Source organism: Cupressus sempervirens, chromosome 3, assembly GCF_028749045.1.
Source record: "Cupressus sempervirens isolate cs-2001-9-10 chromosome 3, ASM2874904v1, whole genome shotgun sequence".
Lineage (NCBI taxonomy): Eukaryota > Viridiplantae > Streptophyta > Pinopsida > Cupressales > Cupressaceae > Cupressus > Cupressus sempervirens.
The window spans coordinates 1,121,117,745-1,121,140,252 of record NC_143120.1 but is presented as its reverse complement, the minus strand read 5'-3'; the positions used below and the strand labels follow the sequence as shown (position 1 = coordinate 1,121,140,252).

Genomic DNA, 22,508 nt, shown 5'->3' with positions numbered 1-22,508 from the left:
TCCTTTTAAAGAGACACAACTTTTAAATTAAAATATATAAATAAGATATCTTCTTAGTTGAAAAACATGAGATATTCGAAAACATTAAGATTCATATTCTTAAAAAAGAAGCATTTTATATTATTTTGTATGGAGGGATAAGGAGCTTAATATGGCTTTTCTAATGTTAATTCTATTATTTTATTTTAATAATAAAATAAAATGTTCTTTGTTTATTATTAAAGGCGTGGAGATTTAAACTGCAAATGAATCATCCTTTGTAATTATTTTTTGGAATTCTGTATATAATTTAAATGTTAGATAAGTGGACATGGTCATTTAGGATTTTGAATTCGATCATCACAAATATTGTGAAATATTAAATTGTTTTCGTATTTGTGTCCAATTTGTCTCCATACCAAAGGAGTTAAAATTCAATCTGGACTAATTTAAGATTGCATAAATATTTGATCTGTCACATCTTGATTATTTAGTTGTTGGCAATATAAGTGCATAAGAACTTTATAAAGTTGTACGTGAAAATTCACTGAAGTTGACTCTATTACCCGGATGAGCAGAGGCACTAGTCTTTCTATTATTAAAGTTAGAAAATCTATATATACTTTCTATGAGCATCAGATCCATTACTAAAACCTTATACAATTCATTCAATTCAAACACTCAGCATCCAGTTTTAAGTTTCATCAAGTTCAAGGACTTTGCCAGTCGAAGAACTCCAAGGCTTAAATATGCTTTAGAAAAACTCTGAAACAAGTGATCAAGTTCAAGGAGGTCTACTCGCCTACACGTACTGGAGCCTGAACCGCAGGGGAATCGAGAAGTATTCCTATTCGTTGGCCAGAACTGATTGAGAGATCCTATCGGAGAAGTGGCAGCCTCTTGGATTTCCAATCTACGGTTTTGGAAACCAATAGGATAAAGTGGAGTGTCACACTTCTAGAACAACCAGGGAAAACACATCAGAAGACATCTAAATGGTAGAGGTAGTAGAGGGACTACTTCACCAAAAAGTGAGTAGTACAAGCACAAGGCAAAAGTCTAGTCGCAGAGGAGATGATGTTGTATGAAAAAATGAAGACCATACAGTTCGTATGCGTACGACTTCCAAAGATAGCACAAGTCGTACAAGGACAGGCACAAGTTGTACGCTCTCACAAGGCACTTTTTGTGCGGACCAGGAAGATTGCACGAGCATGGAACAATAAAATGGCAATGGCACTGAAGGCACAAGCAAAGGAGTAGGCGGTTGACCAACTTTCCCAGATTGGGAAGCCAAGCAGATTATCTTTGCACCTTCCTAGACGTCATATATGGCTCATCTTGTTCTAGTCGACAGAATACCAAATACAAAGGTACTAGATTTAAGGACCACGAAAGGGAGAGGCCATACAATACGAATTAGTACCCCTCGGAGAATTTAGACGGCACAACCAATTGCATTGGTGGCAGCACCTATAAGAGGAATTAGCAAAACAACACCAGCACCCTTGCTAAGACCTCAAATTCAAGAGTGGACAAGGCCACAAGACTAGCAAAATTGTGCTACAAAGGAGACAGGAACATAGGAACAACAGGACCGTGGTATGTTGGAGGAAGAACATAATCTACTTGCCCAATTTCAGCTCGAAGTAGGCCACATACCACCCCATTCCTCAAGGCTACTAGGAGATCATGCACCACCTATGATAGAGGAACCATCTCTACAGCTTTAGGAAGGCAAAGGGGATCCACAAACAGAGCCCACAAGCATGGAAGTAGAAAGTGAATACATTGCACCAGCACACTTTAAAGAATGCACCAAATGATTCCTAAAGGAGTTGGAGGCTATGACTAAAGCTGCACATGAGATCAAAAGGAAAGCCAAGGAGGTAGACAGTACAACTATTGTTTCGGTAGCACAATCACTTTTGCACTTCATGAAAGATGGCTGCCATGAGGAATTTAAGAGGTTATTCACAAAATAGGGATGGCCTATAAAGAAGCAGAGGGATAGTCTCAACAATGGCAAGCATCATGAGTTGTGCAGCACATGGCCCTCCCTTGAATATTTTGTCTGAGACTGGAGAAGTTTTTTGATCCACCTTCATGGAGCTCTAGAAAGCTAATTGGGAATTGGCAAAGACAGAAGGTGACCAAATTATTCTAGGGGATCAAGTGGAGAAACTAGAATCTAAACTTGCATAGGTGCTAACTACACATGCAGAGCAATTGGCAAAAGTAGAAAAAGAAAGAATTCTAAAGACTCGAACTGGCTCCCAATTCGAGTGTTGATACACAATTTATTGTTTTTGCAATTTTTAAAAGTTTTTCTAATTATTTTGTCTTTTTTCCATGTATAAATGAATCAACAACTTCAAGAAGTAAAAATCAGGCTAAAACTAAATGGATATTCTTTGCACTTTATTAGGAAATCATAAATTAGAAATACACATTATTAAATTTGCACCTTGATTACATTAATTCATCAAGCCGTGCCACCGAATTGACCTCTTGTTGCTCATGGTAGCTCCTCAATGACAACACCCAGCTGCAAGAAAATGGTTGTCCTTTAGCCAACCACGGAATTGCAGAATGCTGTGTGAAAATCATGTGCAAGGGAGTTGGTGCTGAGACATGACTCCCAAACACCTCAACCGAGCTGGCAGAATCAAACACAAGCCCAGCAAAGGCTATGTTGGCTCCTCAATAGCCGTCCTAACTCAAACGCAGGTCTCTGAGTGATGTGTGGGCTCCATAATGTTAACGTCCAATCTCTCTATGGAGTCTGCCCTTGTTTCCAAAAACGGCTGCCAGTATTTTTTTTTAAAATACAGACTTCCCAATATTGATTCAATCAGCAAGAAACCAATGTAGACTCTTAGCAAGAAAACATTAACCTCCACAATTCAGGAATGAATCACTATCAGAATCTCCAAGCCACAGTAAACAAAGTAGGAGACAATGACAATTGTTTACCTCAGCACAATTGTCACTGAAGATCTTAGAAATCCTTCAAAAACCCTCATCCAAACAATATGAGCAAGAAAATATATTACTCAAGATTATTCTCCTTAGCCACAAAAAATACAGCAAAAGGTGTTGGCTAATTGTATACTTCAACACAATTGCCAAGAACTTCTTAGAAATTCAAACTCAACCCTTATACTTCAGCAACGGCCATAAAATATTAGAACTCAGAAAAACCACAAAAACAACAAAACCAAATAAATATTCAAGCATGCTTTTGCCAATGAAATGAGCTCTTATTTATAATCTTTCGTTGGCCAAAGTTTCCTTAAAAACTCCACTTCAGAAATTGTGGAAGTTTCCCAAAGGAACTGAACACTTGAAACTTTCCAACATACTTTTTAGAAATACCTCTTAATGTCATTATTATAATCATATAAATATCATTATAATAATGTAACTTGATAATTATTGAATAATTAAGAGCTCATGCAATTTTTAAATTTATTTACTGCAGGTGATGACCAACTGCCAAAGCCACCCACTGCACTGCCAAAAATAGACTTAATAAAAATAGTAAGTCCACAACTGGGACCCCCAAAACACCCTGTCACTGTAATGTCCTCGTTTTTGGCAAGTCTATGCAATTAATAGAGTTAGCTCATCATAGTGACCCTCGTCAGCTGACAATGTGTTTTGGGGGTCCCAGTTGTGAACTTACTATTTTAATGTCTATTTTTGGCAGTTACTATTTTTGGTAGTGCAGTGGGTGGCTCTGGCAGTTGGTCGTCACTTGCATTTGATCGAGTTAATAATTGTTTGAGCTCTTATTGAGTTATTTTTCATTGAGTTGCATTATTATAATAATGTTTATATTATTATAATAATGACTTTAAGTGATATTTCTAGAAAGCAAGTTGGAAAGTTTCTAATGTTGAGTTTTTTTGGGAAACTTCCATGATTTCTGAAGTGGAGTTTTATGGAAACTTCTACCAATAAGAGCTTACAAATAAGACCTCATTTCATTGGGAAAAAGCACGCTTGAAAATATATTTTCTTTTGATGCCTTTGTGTCTTTTCCTTGATTTCTGTCCTGTGAGCCCTTGCTGAAGTATAAGGGTCTCGTCTGAGAAGTTCTTGGCAATTGTGCTGAAGTATACAATTGGCCAACATACTCCTACTGTATTTTTGTGGCTAAGAAGAAGGATCTTAATTATTTTATTCACTCTCAATTGTTTGTTATTAACCACTTGCAAATTAGAAACAAGTTGGAGGTAGAGAAAGGGCCGATTGTGATTTGAGGTCGAGTCAGCGTTAATTCATATCTCCAGCGGAGTTTGGTGTCGTATTGACTGATTGGCAGAAGGGGGTGGCAAGGGCAAGTTGTCCATCTATCTACTCCTAGCCGTGAGCAATCCAAAGAAGCTTGCGTTCAGTTCTGAAAGGGAAATATGGGTACAACTATGGAAAGGGAGTCAAAACTGCAACACAAGTAACGGCAACTCCATTATAAAGTCACATGGTGATTAGGAGGAGCTTCAATACTACCTACAACCATTGTTCGATTCCACATGACAGTGGTTTTTGAAACAAGTTACCCCACAACATCCTTCTGTTACATTTAAAAAATCAGGTTCCATTAATATTGTTCATTTCTAATTTTCTTTGTGCAAACAATAAATTTTAATCCTTGCATTATCCTATATAGTTTTGGTTCAATTATAATGCTGTAATGAGCAATTGTATGATCCCAAATCCAAGACCATGAAATTTGGTGTAATGTCCCCTTTTTGACAGGGACCAGCTACTTATTTTATTTTAGCCTTTATTTTCCCCGAAGGCTAAAAAGGAAGAAATAAGGGGAAAAAGATATATTAAATTAATTACTTATAAGGTTACTAAAGAATGAAATATTAAAAAGTAACTTTATATTTAATTGATTTAATATTAAAGTGACTAACATAATAAAATATCAAAAAGTCACTTAAAAGAATAAAGTGTTGGATTCCTCTAGAAGCTTCTGGGAGTTGCTTGTGAAATCTTTATAAGGAGCCTTTGGGGGGTCATTTTACACATCTTGAGTTGCATATTCATCTATTGTGATGAGAGCCTTAGTGCTTGCATACTTGCCTGAGGGTTTGAAGACTCTAAGGTGCCAATTTCGGCTATCACATATCAACCGTAGTTGGGAGTGGAGGAATTGGTATTCAGCCAATTCATTTCTGATTAATTGGGAGATAATATTCGATGATTTTTGTTCAGCCCGTGCATCTAATTTTTGACAACAGTTGGCAAGGAGAAAGGTTTCAGTTTTCGCAGTGGATCCGAAAAAGCAAAGCGAAAAAGCAGAGCTGAAAAAGCTGTTTGAAAAAGCAGATCCAAAAAAGCAATCCAAAAAAGCAAAGCGAAAAAGCAGTCCGAAAAAGCAAATCCGAAAAAAGAGAAGCCATAAAGCATGTCAGCTCAGCTACTTATTCTAGGTTCTTTTGGTATTTACATTTGGCAATTGTAGATGGATACATTTGACAAGTAATATATGTCTTTTGTTACCAAAGTATTTAGTCATTGTAAATATTGAAGTATTGAAGGGAAATCAACTTAATTCAACTGTTCAGTTTGTATGCAAAATGTTTGTAAAAATGTCTCATTGCATAGTCATTCACAGGATGCATGCCAAGTGTTTGTGAAAATACCTCTTGGTTGTAGGTGTGCATTTTACATCAAAATTTCATGTACTTGCATTTGAAAAATAATAAAAAGAAGTTGCATATCACTTTGATTTCCAATTAGTTATTTTGCAATCATTTGTATTCATTGATATCATTGGCATTAAAAAATCATAGCAAAACAACTAACATCAGCAAACTGAGGCTACAAGAGAAGTGTTTGAGAAAATTCCTAAGGCAGAAAAACAAGGATAAAACTTCAACAATTGTCAAGGCACTTTATAGTGGTATCAGAGCTAAAGTTCCTGCCATCCTATACGGGTTATGAGTGGAGTTTCCAAATGTTCCATTCATAAATCCTTTGGATAAATTCTATAACAGGGCAAGAAAGGGCTTAAGTCCTTTAGAACTCATGGAAGAAAGCAGTACCCAGCAAATGCTTAATGCTCTTGCAAGAGGTCAACAGGAGTTGAGAGATGAAATGGCAAGAGGAAGAAAAGAACTGTCACTTATCCTTGGACAGCTGGTAGATAACAAAAACAATAGAAATAATAGGAACCATAACAGGACTAATGGGCAGAATGGACACAATGGGGGTCAAGAAAACAATGACAAAGCTCAAAGCAGTGCTACAACAGCAAGTAGAGCTACTCCTAGGCCTCTTATGCCTACATTTTCGAGAGAACAGGGTGCTGCAAATCATGACCAGCAAGTAAGAGAAGAGGGATACAGTGATTATTTGAAGAAGTACAACTCTCTAGGTGATGATTTCAAGGTTGCCATGTCACTAGTAGACTTTTGTGGTCTTAAATTGAGAAATAGACCAACAAACAATCAATGGGGAGTGCATAATCAAGACTTGCAGCGTAAGGTGGGAAAACTAACCTTACCATCATTTGATGGAAGTAACAAAGGTACAGCTAGAGCTTGGGTTCAGAAGCTCGACACATATTTGCAGCTCAATCCTATGTTTGAAATAGAGGCTATCCAGTATGCCGCACTAAATTTGGAAGGTGAAGCACATGAATGCTGGTACCATTGACTTGTCACCTTGGGGTATGCCAACATTACTTCATATTTGGAATTCACCCAGAAGCTCATTGACAGGTTTGATCGTAAGGATCTTGAACTCCACTTTAAGGAGTTAGCACAACTCCGGAAAACTAATTTAGTGGATGCTTACATCAAAGAGTTCCAACGGTTGGTAGTTATGGTGACAGATATTTCAGAACAGCGGTTGGTTATGCTCTTCATTGAGGGATTGACAGAGCCTCTTCATGGTTGGGTTAAGGCCTTCAAACCAGATTCTCTTCAGGATGCTATCATGAAGACTAGAGACATGGAATATTCTACATCTAGCATTAGGGCTCCTAGTAAGCCTTTCACATCCCATAAGGATAAGGAGAAGAAGCCATTCCAGAAAAAAAGTAATCAGGAAAACTTTGATGAAGCTTATAGACAGGAGTGTCGGCTTAAGGGGATTTGCTATCACTGCAAGGAGAAATGGTCTAGTGGACCTAGGGAAAGGCAAGGCTCACTTAATTGAGGTGATATCAGATGATGAGAGCAGTTCTGAAGAAGAGGAACCTCAAAGGGAAGACAATAACAGTTCAGATGGGGAAAATCATGATGAGATCATTGCTTCTATCTCCAGTGCTCCTAAGTTCAACTCTTTCAAAGTTCGTGGGGTCCTACAAGGTCATCAGATAGCAATATTGATTGAGAGTGGAGTTACTCATAACTTCATTGATGCATCATTGGTGAACAAGCGACAAATTCCTCTAGAGGATTTTGAGGGATTCAGTGTGATGGTGGCTGATGGCCGTAAGATAGCTTGTACTCAGTGGATTCCACAGTTGTCTATTATGATGGGCAACCACACAGTTACAGATGATTTCTATGTGGTTGACTTGGGTGATATCCATGCCATCCTTAGGGTCCAATGGTTGCAATCATTAGGAAAGTACTCACAGAACTTCCAAACCATGGAACCCAAGTTTCGAGATGTTGATGGATGTAGAGTGGTGCTTAGAGCTATGGCATCTAAAGCACCTAAGATTGTTTCAGCTAGACATATGGAGAGTATTTTCAGGCATGATGACATAGTTTGGGCAGCAGAGTGTGTGATCGCTCCTAAGGAATCTACAGATTCAGGACAACCAGTCCACATTGACATCAAGGAGCTATTGGGCAAACATGACAAGGTTTTTGGTGAGATACCCCCAGGGAGGCCACCAGACAGAGGCTTCGAGCATACTATTGAGTTGGAAGAAGGGGCCAAGCCAGTGATTACTAACCCTTATCGCCATCCTAAGAAATTTAAGGATGAGATTGAGAAAGCAATCAAGGAATTGCTTGATATGGGACAGATTCATCCTAGCTCCAACCCTTTCGCTTCTTCAGTGGTCCTGGTGAAGAAGAAAGATGGGACCATGAGAATGTGTATAGATTACCGAGCCCTCAATAAGAAAACAACCAAGAACAAGTACCCAATACCCAGGATCAATGAGTTATTGGATGAGTTACATGGGGTAGTATATTTTTCAAAGATTGATCTTCGATCGGGTTACCATCAGATCAGATCAAAGATTCATTTGAGTGCACAAGACTGCTTTCTGATGCCACTATGGGCACTATGAGTTCTTGGTGATGCCATTTGGATTAACTAACGCACCTGCCACATTCTAGTCTTGTATGAATCATATCTTCAACAAATAGTTGCATAAGTTCCTCTTGGTATTCTTTGATGATTTGCTCATATACAGTAAAACTTGCGAAGAACACTTGCAGCAGCTTGATGAGATCCTTACCATCATGAAGGAGCAGTCCTTGTACGCTAAGGCTTCCAAATGTGAGTTCGGCCTTAGAGAGATTCTTTATTTGGGACATGTGATCAATGCAGAGGGTGTCCAAGTGCACCAAGAGAAAATACAGGCTATTCTAGATTGGCCCACACCACGGTCACTTACAGAGCTACAGGGCTTCTTCGAATTGTGCAGTTACTACAGGCGTTTTGTTAAGGGGTTCTCACAGTTGGGGGCACCTTTGACAAATTTGACCAAGAAGGGTGCATTTTGTTGGACAGTAGAGGCGCAGCAAGCTTTTGATAAGCTCAAGGAGGTGATGAGCAGTTGTCCATTGTTGGCACTTCCTGATTTCACGCAGCCTTTCATTCTAGAGTGTGATGCTTCAGGGGAAGGTATTGGTGCAGTATTGATGCAGAATCGACATCCTATCACCTTTGAGAGCTGTAAATTGAGGAGAGCTGAGAGACTATACTCCATCTATGCTAAGGAGATGCTTGTCATTATGTATGCCTTGGCGAAGTTCAGACAGTATCTAGTTGGCGAAAAATTTGTGGTGAGGACAGATCATAACAGTTTCAGATACTTTGTAGAGCAGAGGGACTTGAACGAGAGACAACAAAAGTGGGTTAGCAGGATACAGGCATATGATTTCAACATAGAGTATGTTAAGGGGAAGAAGAACAACTTTGCAGATGCCCTCTCCAGGAGGCCTTCAGCTTGCTCACTCTCTGAGATTTCGGCAGATTGGAAATCCATCTTACTGGTGAGTACTCCAAGAATACATTTGCTTATGAGTTGATGGATGGATTGATTCGGGATGACAGGTAAAGGATAGTTGATGATGTGATTTACTACAAGGATAGGATCTACCTAGTACCGAAATCAAAATTGAAGGACAAAATACTACAATCTTGCCATGATACACCCCTAGCAGGCCATCAGGGCTACTTCAAAACTTATAGACAGATTAGAGAGAGGTTTTCATGGAAAGGCCTCAAGGATGATGTGTTGAAGCATGTGAAGGAGTGCACGACTTTCCAGTAGAATAAGTTCGAGCATACACATCCAGCTGGGTTACTTTAGCCTTTGCCCATTCCTGAGCAAAAGTGGGAGAGCATTTCGATGGACTTCATCACAGACCTACCCAAGGTACAGGGGAGAGATAGCATCTTTGTTGTGGTAGACCAGCTCACAAAATACGCACATTTCTTTGCTATTCCGATAGAGTACAGGGCTTCACAGGCGGTTGAGCTATTGTAATGGGCACCCCTGGATGTCCCAAAAAACTAAACCAAATTGCTGAAAGGAATTATGTCAAACAATTTGCATTCAACTTCTTATTTCTCCGTTTAATGTTTTAAACCCCTTATAACTCCGGAAATCAAACGTTTATTTGTTTGTTGTGTTTCTTGCATGGAATTGGTATCATACAACATAAACAAGAAAGAAACTACAATAATATGCAAAGTGGAAATGAACTGCTGCTAATAAAACGTTATTTTCAGAATTCATAAAACCAAATACATGGCAGATTTATCTACTCACTAATTACTTCAGCAGTATTGACATAATACTCCAGCCCATGCTTTCGAACTTGCTGCTACAATACTTTGTCCTTCAATCAGTCCACTACCTTCATAATACCATTCCCTCAAAGCGGCATAAGCGTCGGACAAGTAGTGAAGAAGATATGAGAAAAATACCAAATCTGCCTGTAACCGAAAATGCAACTAAACTGCCTGATAATGAAGCCAATAACAAAGAATTCCAAAGGCCAAACCCCAAGGGAATGACGTCTAAAATGTTACAAGAGAGGATAGACGTCCTCAAATGCCAAGAATGGAGCTGCAACTCACACACCAATTTCTTCTCATATTCAACCTGCCTAATGAAGCCACAAATGCTTCCTTTTATTCTATTTCCAAGGGTCCGGTCAACTCATATGAGCAATGTGGGATAAAAGATGTGTAATATATAAAAAATATATTAAAATACCCCTTATGTCTCCCTTGGGTACACATCACCATAAAATAAATATTAAAGTAACACTTTAATATTTTACAATTAAATTAGACGTTACTTTAATAAAACTTCAGGCATTAAAATGTATTAGCAATCGGACTCCGAATAATGCGAGTGATAGCTCATCGGAAAGCTCTCACCGAGGAGTATCAAATCCAATCACCAAAATTGACCTGCACTGTGTCCTGTTGACTTACTAAAAATAGTAAGTATGCCTGAAATTGAGTGAATCAACTTCGTTTTGGCCCAAACTGGAAATGACTAGGCCAAAACACTCCAGGATCCCATTAAACCCTTCGTTAGCCCTTGGGACCATGTAGAACAAGGCTAACGCAAACACACTTGGTCAACTGCTAAAATGGGGACATTACAGCTATTTTTCAGGGAGATCTTTAGATTGCATGGGCTACCTAAGAACATAGTCAGGGACAGGGATAGCAGGTTTATGAGTCCTTTTTGGCAGGAGCTGTTTAGACTGACAGGTACTGAGTTGACACCCAGTACCAGTTATCAACCTCAAACTGATGGGCAAACAGAAATTGTTAATAAGTAGGTTGAGGGGTACTTGCGTAATTATGTGGCAGCACAACAGCGGGCTTGGATTAGGTGGTTGCATTTAGGAGAGTATTGTTACAATACCACACACCATATGTCCATTGGAATGAGTCCTTTCAGTGCCTTGTACGGGTATGATGCACCTTCATTTGTGGAGATGGCTTTTGGTGAGAGTAGGGCACCTAAAGCAAAAGATTGGATTCACGAAAGCCAAGATATATTGAAAGCACTCAAGGATAATTTGGTAATGGCACAGAATCAGCAAAAGACTTATGCAAATAAACACAGGGTTGAGCGCAGCTTTGAGATTGGTGATATGGTATATCTACGATTGCAGCCCTATAAACAGTCCTCTCTTAAAAAGAGTGGAGCAAAGAAACTGAGACCAAGGTTCTACGGTCCATACAGGGTTACCAAGAGGATTGGGGAGGTAGCATATGAGTTAGAGCTACCTGCGAGCAACAAGATTCATAATGTATTTCATGTTTCATGCCTCAAGAAGGCATTAGGTCAGCAGGTTATCTCTTCCACGGATCTTCCACCACTTGATGAGGAGGGACATTTGGCCTTGGTGCCTGAAGAGATCATTGATGTCAGAGAGAGGAAATTGCAAACAGAGTAATTAAGGAGTACTTGGTGAGATGGAAGGATATGCCTACAGAGGACGCCACATGGGAGATTGAGCTGATTTTACAGCACTTGAGTTTGCAATTGCTTGAGGACAAGCAATTTCGGGAAGGGAGGACTGTAATATCCCCTTTTTGACAGGCACCAGCTACTTATTTTACTTTAGGCTTTATTTTCCCTGGAGGCTAAAAAGGAAGAAATAAGAGGGAAAAGATATATTAAATTAATTACTTATAAGGTTACTAAACAATGAAATATTAAAAAGTAACTTTATATTTAATTGATTTAATATTAAAGTGACTAACATAATAAAATATCAAAAAGTCACTTAAAAGAATAAAGTGTTGGATTCCTCTAGAAGCTTCTTGGAGTTGCTTGTGAAATCTTTATAAGGAGCCTTTGGGGGGTCATTTTACACATCTTGAGTTGCATATTCATCTATTGTGTTGAGAGCCTTAGTGCTTGCATACTTGCCTGAGGGTTTGAAGACTCTAAGGTGCCAATTTCGGTAGTGAGATATAAACCCTAGTTGGGAGTGGAGGAATTGGTATTCAGCCAATTCATTTGTGATTAATTGGGAGATAATATTCAGTTATTTTTGTTCAGCCCATGCATCTAATTTTTGACATCAGTCGGCAAGGAGAAAGGTTTCAGTTTTCGCAGCGGATTCGAGAAAGCAAAGTGAAAAAGCAGAGCAGAAAAAGCTGTCTAAAAAAGTAGATCCAAAAAAGCAGTCTGAAAAAGCACAGCGAAAAAGCAAAGCCGAAAAAGTAGTCCGAAAAAGAAAATCCGAAAAAAGAAAAGCCAAAAAGCATGTCATCTCGGCTACTTATTCCAGGTTCTTTTGGTATTTACATTTGGCAATTGTAGATGAATACATTTGACAAGTAATATATGTCTTTTGTTACCAAAGCATTCAGTCATTGTAAACATTGAAGTATTGAAGGGAAATCAACTTAATTCAACTGTTCAATTTGTATGCCAAATGTTTGTAAAAACATCTCATTGCATAGTCATTCATAGGATGCATGCCAAGCGTTTGTGAAAATACCTCTTGGCTGTAGGTGTGCATTTTACATCAGAATTTCATGTACTTGCATTTGGAAAATAATAAAAAGAAGTTGCATATCACTTTGATTTCCAATTAGTTATTTTGCAATCATTTGAATTCATCAATATTATTGGCATTCAAAAATCATAGCAACACAACAAACATCAGCAAACTAAGGCTATAAGGTAAGTGTTTGACAAAATTCCTAAGGCAGAAAAACATGGATAAAACTTCAAAAATTGTCAAGGCACTTTACATTTGGTAAAAATAAATAAACAAAAACAAAGAAAATTGAGTTATATTCTAGAAGCCATATTAGAGACTAGTTAGTCTCTTTACAGTGGTATCAGAGCTTGCCTGCAAGGTGTTTGACAAAATGTCAAACTATTAAATAGTGAAGATAATTCAAACTTGATGTCATTTGAAGCTATAAGTAGGCCAAGGTGTTTACAGTGGTATAGTTGAGTGGATATTTTGCAATCGACGATTTTGGGTAAAAATCCAGTCGCAAAATAGGATGACCAGCCACAGCATGTGAGACAAAGTCTCTCCTACCTTAAAGGGAAGGCTCCCCCTTCTCACTGTTCCTTGGATCAACTCAAGGTAAGCAAGAAGTCGAGAGATTTTGTAAAATGGGTGTTACCAATATCCTTTCTTCTTAACTTTTAAGAAAGAATTCACTTACTCGTAGAGCAAATAATGGGCAGGGTGAATCTCGAACTACACTTTTATCAAGAGCTGGAAACAATGATAACAATAAACCTTTACTAACTCAAAGGCTAGCTAAAAATGTACTAGTTTGGCTCTAAGTCTGGTTGTACTTCTATATGGAAAAACTTTACAATTAGAGCACAGAGGCTCCTAAAAGTAAGAATAGCTTAACCATTTTGCAAATTAAGAAGAAAATATAAGCTACAGACAAAGCTACTAGCTATACAGTTTAACAACTTCTCCTGGTCAAAGCTCTGGCTTCAATTGCTTCTTAACTCTTTTCTATTCAATGCACGAGATACAAGTACCAATAACACAAGATAATATGAATCAAAGACAACTTGGATGAATTATAGAGAAAGCTTACAATTCACACAAATAACAATCTCACTTAATCAATGTTAAGTCTCAAATGCTCCTTTGTACTCACTTTCTCTCAAAATAGTGCTTACACAAACAAATTTCTGTTGGCACAATTTCTCCAGAGCTCTCTGGCATAAAGATAATGATGATTTTACAATGAGGGGGCACTCCTTTATATAGGCACAGGAGTTGAGAAAAAGATGGAGGAAAAAGTGGGAGCAACTCAACCAACTTTGACCTAGTCTAACTACAGAAAATAAAGAGTTACATGCAACTACACATACAACTTGCATTACATCATTTTACATACATGTAACTTGCATTACATGTAATTATGCTTTTTCATGTAATGTGTTCTTCTACAACTACTAACATAAAACAAAACAACAATCTTAGAGATTGTTTCTCAGTGCCTTAAATTTGACAATGATGTCACACACTATGGGAAGATCAGCAATTTCCATTGTCTTCATCTGGCTTCAACTCTTACTGCATTTTCATATGCTGATTGCACAACTTATCTAACAAGTGTTTTGTCAAAGATTTATACAAAACAAGCTTGTTCATCGTGTGCGAACCAAAATCTTCAGAATCTACATCAACATTGATCCTGATTGTATATTCAAAAGTCACTCTCTCTACTGCCAAAAGATTACCAAAATCATCACTAACACAGCATCCCATCTATTCCAAATCACAAGTAACACTTGTCTCAACTGCTTGACAATCTCCCAAGGCCACCTGCAACTTTGTAATCAGCTTCCTTAATGTCTCCTCCTTACAACCAATGAGCCATTGAAATTTGAAGAACATCTCACATAATGGAAGAATATCACATGAGACCATAGCATCCAAACCAAATTTTATCATTTCATCCCAATCATCAAGGATTTCTTTCCGGTTATCTACTTCCAGAGTCAAAGAAGAAATTAAGTTTTATTCCATTTCATTCATCTCTTTGACATGCTTAAGAATTGCAAATGTCTCTGTGATGGCTCGAACTCCTTGAGAAATGATTTCTTGTATCCAAGACTTGGTAGCTTCAATTAATCTTTTCTCTTTAGATGTTTGAGATATAACAACACTCTGAGAAGATTGTTTCTAGATAACCTCATTTAAACGAGAGATCTCCTATTTTAACTTATTCTTCTTTTCCCAAAGTTCATAACTGGTTTTCGATACATTTGTCAATGCATCTTGAGCATCTTGCAAATACCCAAGCGAGATTGCTTTCCAACTTCAAATTTAGTAAACTTGTAGTTAAAACAATTTAGTTCTTCAACAAGTTTATCTACCAAAAGCTCAGCCATCTCAACAAATTTGGTTTTATCAGAATCAACTAAAATTCTAGAAACAATCTTATCTTGTGATATTGCTATTAGAATTTAACTGTGTGATTTTTGAGTCAAACTCATTGACCCATGTGTTTACCATATGGGGTAAATAGTTTAATGCATACAAAAAATAGACAAGAACATGTAACACATCAGTACTCCTTTTATTATTCGCATATATGCTGAAGAGATTACATAGTGCTTCCAATGATGATTACAACGGTGATCCAAAGTTGTACATATACCATTCCAAAGGGGTGACTCAACCCCGTCGGCTATTTTATGACTTCACTGACAACATGCTAATCTACCCGTCAACTAATTTATAACTTCACCGACAACATCATCCCCCCCAAAAAGAAAAGCCGTCTTTGGACAACAATGACAAAACACAAAAATTGAAAATTGCACAACTAATTACATCAATACACAGATACCAGACAGGGGGATGGGTCCCTGGCGTGTTAGGTGTCTGTGCTCTCAGTTCACTCAGCTCAACGTGAAGCTTGTAGACTTGCTACTTTTAAACTTTCAATTTAGCTTCTGCTTCCATCTAGAGGTCCAAAGCTAACTGCATCATCCCAACAATCTCTCCCAATTCCTTTTCTTTCTCATCTGCTAGCTTCTCCTTCTTTGCTGCCAATTGTTGTAATTGACTCTGTTTTTCTAGCAAGGCTGCCCTATAGGATTCCCAAGCCACCCTTTCCACGACTAACCTGGCAACGAACTCCTCCCGAGCCCTCACAACTGATGCCTGATCTACCTGGCTCCTCTGAAGGGTGTAACATGCCTCTGTGTATATCTGCACAATCTCCTGAGTCAATGTCTCTATCCGGCTCCCCAAGCCTGGACTTCCTGTGGTGGCCCAATCCTGACGCATTTATATAGTTTCCACACTTGGCCAACCTCTATCCTCAAAGCAAACTATAAAGGCAGCCGAGCATCCTAATCTCATAAAAGATACCACTCCCTCCACCTCCTTCACCACAGAGTCCAAAACCTGCGCCTCCACAGATGCCACCACCTGTCGAGCCCAAGTAGCTAGAGTGGCTATATCAACAAAGAATGTTTCCACTGCTTCTGATGCCACTAGGTGTTCCTGTCGTACCCCCACAGCCTTTTCTACTACTTCCACCATTTGCTCAATAGCGCTATGTAATGGTCCCACATCCTATACTAGCTCTGCTATCTGTGCCTGCTGAGTGTTTTCCTCCAAAATTTTGTCCTGCTTAGGGGTCTACATGTAGGCCATCCGTGGTACTAAAGTACAGTGGAAGTGCGTGGTTAAGTAGGTACTCATCCTCTAAGTTCGACTCTCCCTATCTCGCTCAAGTGATGCTGAGTGTTGAATCCACTATAACTACTGCATACGAACCCATTACATCAAAGTGTACACCTGAAGGAATTTCCAACATATTAAAATCAATTATTTGCTACAAAGTTAATCTACAATAATTCATCTACATGATGTCAAGTTCTCTTCTCATATCAATCCAAATGTCCTCAATGTGATGAACATGAGTATAGGCTCTTTTTATCTGACAATTCATTTCTTGATAGTCAAAATCAAACCTAGCTTTGAACTCTTTCAATGTAATCCCCTGCAATTTTGCTTTCATATTCTTTGCTTTAGGCACAAAACCAATTGAATAATTGCCAATAAGCAAAGGCTTAGCTAAGGTAATGCCAAATTCGGGCCTATGTGAAGCATGCTGATCACTCTGCACATCGGTGAGCTGTCTAGCTGGCTCCATCAGGATGATTTGATCTGTAGCATACCTAGGTAAGGTATACGGCTCTCCCTTGAAATATCCAACTCTCAAGTATGTGAAAGTAGGAAACTGAAGAAAAATACAGCCGTATTGGTTCACCTTCTCCCATGCTGCATCAGATACTCTCTTGATGGACAACTGCTTATCAAACAAGCTCTTGAAATGTCTGAAGAAGGCATCTTGGACCCTTCAGTAGTGGGATTTACTATTTGCTAAAGTGATTTGGTCATAGTAATCCCAAATAGGAACTTGAAGACGATCTCCTTTGGTAGAAAGACCAGAGAAAGATCCCATAGTAGCAGCGACGTAGACTAGATAAGAATTAATATAGAAAGGCACTGATGTTCCCACATTACATATCTACTGGCAGAGTGCAGTACTAATAAGTTCTCCCCAAAAGTTGTGTTCTTTATTCTCCATAATTTAAAACATTAACTTGTACATCCACGGCTCAAAATTAGAAGAATCTTTAAGGCCACAAATCCTGCTGAGAATGATGATGAGATCCTTGTACTCTTGTTTGAAATTTGAATGATGAAGCATCTTTGGCCATCTCGAAAAATTGCTTCTTTTATTGTCTAACTAGTAAAAGTTGACATACTTCTGATAATTACTCTTTTGCTCATTCCAATAAGCCAATGATGATTCTTTAGTCAAATCAGCACATTCTGATTTATGCGGAACTTTGCAGATTTGCTCTATAATCTCAAGATCAAGGCTAATGATAACATTGTCGTCAACGTCTTTAATAGTCTTCGTCCTAGGAGTTAAACGTCATGCACATCCATAAACGAAGTCAGGTTCTATAGCCGCCATAGAAAATGTCGATACCAAATGAATGTTGCTTCTCTTAATGTGCTTCATTTCATGACTAGCCGGAGCTTCAATTCTTTGTAGAAAATCAGCCACGTCTACATGACCAATCTTCGTGTCCAACACATTATCCAAAACAGATGTGATTGAAGGAGCTGCATGAACCAATTCTTTATCATATTGATATTTCATTTTGCCTTTGGACTTAGATGGTGAGGACATATTTTGTGCTTGTGCTGCAACACAAAAATCTCAAAACATAAATACATCATCAAAAGGAACCTCCATACAAGTGAATTCCAGATCAGCAATGAAGATTCAAAAATGGATTGGAGACTTCAGAAACCCAACGAAGTAACCTCAAAGAGAAAGCATATGTATATGCAATGGAACGGAAAGTGAAATGAAATGAACAGAATGTGGAATGAAATGGTATGAAAATGTGTGAAGATGAAATGAAATGAAATGGAATGAAAATGTGTGAAGGTGAAACGCATGAGAATGCATGCAAAGTGAAAGTTGCTGATTTCAAAAATGACAGTATTTTCAAGGCTTTATTTTATGAAAAATGAGTACATGTAAATGCAACATGTAACGGGAGGTGAAAGGTGAAATGAGATGCAAACGCAAGTGAAGGATAAACTTTACATGTATGTGCAAATGAAGGTCAAAATGTAAAGCATGGAATGAGACGGAAACATGTATTTACTCATGTAAGCGCAAATGCATATGAAGAGGTGGAAACGAAAAATGGAGGTGAGATAATAAGTTTTATAGTCACTTTTAGTGAAGAGGAGAAGTCAAAGTATATGGGAAGTGAAAATGACATCTTTTTGACCTTCCAAAATGCAACTTTGAATCAAAATCGGACCTTTTAAATGCAACTACATGTAAGGCATTTCATATAATCATGTCGTGCGAATGGAAGCAAAAAGTGAGATGGGTGAAAATAGCAGCGGAAAAAGGGATTACATGCATCTTGGAAAACATCTAATCGCATTTCGTTGAGTGAGAGATGAAGTGTCGTGACATGGAAATGGAATGTGAAAGATGACGATGCTTTCACATGAAATGAAACAAAAACAAGTTTTTGGGAAAAAACTTTAACTTCTCCAAGTGGAGAAAAACCAACAAATGCAAAACACAAAAGAAACAATGTACCTTTACAAAATAACTCAAACATGCCAAGATGCAATGCACTTCAAAGCTCAAATTCGAAATTTGGACTTGAGAAAGAACCAAAAACATGAAAATGAATGAAAACTTCATATTTAAAGGGAAAATGCACTTTCTATGGCAAAGATCTTCACAAATGGCAATCATCTAATAATTTCATGCATAAAATCAGCAAGATAAGAATGAATTAAATTGCAAGAAGGAAGAAGTCCACTTACATGAAGATTAAGTGCCAAATAAGAAGGAAAAAGATGCTCTAATATTTGAAAAATTCTTCAAAAATGATGAGACCTTTTCCAACCTTGCAAATTCAAATGAGAGAGGGCAGCAAACAAAGAGAAATTATTGCAAGACGTCAAAACATGCACTAAAAAGTCTCCATGCTCCAACGTTTTTGAAGATTTGCATTCATGGGACATTTTTGGTAAAAACATGTTTCACCAAGAATCTCAAACAATACATTTGTGTTTAAACACCAAAATGTTGATCAATATGCAATGTAATCACTTAAAAAGAGCAAATTGATTCATCTTCATGCAAAAACGTTGATCAAAAATGAAGATTTTTAGAGTTTTCTTCAAAAGCGTACCCTAGGATTGGGCTTTCAAAAATGATTTTAAGCTTGTTAAATCCATCTTTGATGCAAGCAAACTCATCACCAAGCAAAAACGCCTTGAATGAAAAAGATTTCGTTCAAATCTATGAAGAAAATCTTGAGTTATGGCCAAAATCGGATTCTTGGGGAGCAAGTGCATGTTCTTCTCTAAAAATCGGACTTTTCAATTGACACCACATTTTAAAATATGTCTTCCTCCAAATTCGGACCTTTTAAGGTCACATACATGTTTTAAAACATGCCTTCAAGCGTGTCATGCCCCCTTTTTAGTGACATGCTATTTTTCAGTGAATTTGCCTATCATGGACTCTCGTAGGCAAATGATTTTGGTGAGAGAGTCATTCTAATGATTATTTGGGGATTGGATGGCATATTTTGCTCTTGGAGAGATGGGGTTTATCATATTTTTATTTTTTTATGCAAGGTCAGAATATCATAATTTTGAGTTGTTGCACTTTTTATTTTATAAAGTCACTTTTTATATAAAAGTACATTACAAAGGAATTTCATAAGAATATTTTATGGATCCTTCTAGAAGTTCTTAGTGGCTTCTTAGGAAAGTGAATAAATAGCGTGCTTGGCCTCTCATTTGGACATCCCATGACTTGAGTTTACACTACTTTTCTCTTTGAGCAATTGTGACGCCATCTTGGTCTGTAAATTGTAATTTGATCATTAGGAATGGAGTCTCCTAAGGATTTGCATAATTGAGGAGGTGAAATATCTTTTGAAGGGTTGCACTTTGGAAGTGGTATTCAGCTACTTCAAGTTGGGCTTATTTGGTATTTAGACATTTCCAGCAGGGATCGATTTTTCAGCCTAGACATACATTTTTGTTTAGATCTCACAGTTGGCTAGGAGTTTCATTTTTATTTTCTAGGTGAATTTTCCTTGGAGCTTGGCGATTATTTCTATACCATTTTCGGCACCTTCTAGCCCAGCATTTATTTTTGCTAGGTGTCGTACCAGTCCGTACATGTACGGTTGTACCTGCAGGCCATACGGTCAACAAGTTTGAGAGCAGGTTGGAGTTGCATTTTCATCATTTCGTCTTCAGCATTCAGTCTCTAGCATTTGCTCAATCCAAGTTCTTTCATTTCAATTTGTAGTTGCAAGAAATTCTCAGTTGCATTCAGCCAGTAAGGGTTTTGTTTGTAATGTGCCATGTTGTAATTCTTTGAGTTGAAAATCGCATATCATATGTAAAAGCATCTGGTTATCACTCAATGAATATATTGGCACTATTTTTACATTAGCTATTTGAGTAGATTTGTTGCACAACAATTTCCTTTACTCAGCATTTTACTTTCAGCAGTATATTTAGTTTGCATGCCAATTGTTTGACGAAATTTCACAATTCAATGTTAGTGGTTATTAAAGGCCTATTGGCAAGGGCCATTATAAAGTGAAATCGCACTTTTTGGAGTGCATAGCATATTTTAAGATATGCTCATGGGTAAAATTGGACCTTTTGAGGTCACTTGCACATTTTAAAGTGTATCTCACATTTTTTATGCTTCAGCATAAAAACTTGACTTTTCATGTTATAGCATCAAAAAAGTCCACTTATTATGAACTTTTGATGCAATCACATGAAAAGTTTCCTCCAAAGTGAATTTTATATGCAATGGCATGTAAAGAGTCCACTTTTCATAGTTTTTAACTTTTTACATGCAATTGCATATAAAAAGTCCTCTTTTGAAGCTTTTTAGTCATGTAATTCACTTTAAAATATAAAAATGTCATCAAATGGGTCAAAAAAAATATTCATTTATCATATTATTAAATATAATACATAAACATCATTTTAAAATGACACTTAAATAAGTATTTGATTTTTAAAACCAAAAATTTAAAAAGAAACTATATAGTTTATATAGTTACTTTAAGTGAAAAATAAAAAAGTAACTCAACTTAAAATTATAACATAAAGTGCACTATAGTCACTTTAAGTTATAAATTTAAAATAAAAGTAACTTTAAAACATAACAAAAAGTGAGTATAATGTTATATTTTTCAAAAGTGAATGTCAAATTGAAAATATAACATCATATTTTTAATTCGTGTTGTTGCACCTAAAATGTCCACTTTTGAGGCACTAAAACAGGCATAACTCTTGACTGGCAACTTCGATTGACCTCTAGGTTAGACTGAATCGAAGGAAAAACAAAAAGGCATGACATGAGCAAAACCAAAAGACTAAAAACAAGCAAATGCAAACTCAAAAGCAAAGAACGGACTGTAAAAGCTTCAAAAATCAAGCAAAGGCTTGACAGAAAGCAAAACAAAAAAGACTTGATGAAGGCCTTCAATAAAACAATTTGATATATGAATTGAAATGGATCAATCGATCAACATTAAACAATTGAATATCAAATTCAAGCTTAGAGAAACACAAAACTAGCTTGAAAACATTTCGTGCTATTACCAACATTTTGTGATGACAAAATGCAAGACAATAGGTATCAGAGCGGTTTCCTACAAGCCTGCAGGAATTGGGCTCAGGTTTGGTCAATTCTTGGTTTGAAGTGCAGTCAGTATTTGATTTGATATTTCTATCATGGCTGATGATAGGAGGTTTGTACCGGGTATGCACTACACCCGAAGAGGACGTACTTCTCCCCCTAGGGAAGGTGAACCTAAGATACAGTTTGGTTCTGTTGGTAGTCCAGGCAATTCAAGTGGGTCTGGAGTTAGAGATGCTGATGTTGACAGAGAGGCTATGCAAAAATTTAGGGACCTGGCAGCCGGACAATAGCAGATGACAGGTGTATTGCAGCAGTTGTCTAATACTCTGCAACAAATAGCACTTCCTCGAGGACGGAATGGGGAGAGAGCTCGAGATGTTTCTATCGATTCTCATAGATCTCGAATCGAGGATGAAACCCGAGATAGTGATAGGTACAAAGATTTGGATTGGGTTCGAGTTGAGGATCATGGTGGATTAGCTAACAGAGCTAACATATATACTGGCACTCATGATAGGCCGCAAAGGCCCACGTTTCTGAGACCTGAGGTGGATACGATTAGTATTGAGTTTGAGGCCGCT

The 22,508-nt window shown here is 37.6% G+C and overlaps 1 protein-coding gene across 3 annotated transcripts in view; it reads right to left on the bottom strand.

The window, feature by feature from the left end:
- The window catches only part of LOC149570742 (yacP-like NYN domain protein), a 423,912-nt gene that overhangs the window by 222,517 nt on the left and 178,887 nt on the right, over positions 1–22,508 (bottom strand). The window lies entirely within an intron of this gene.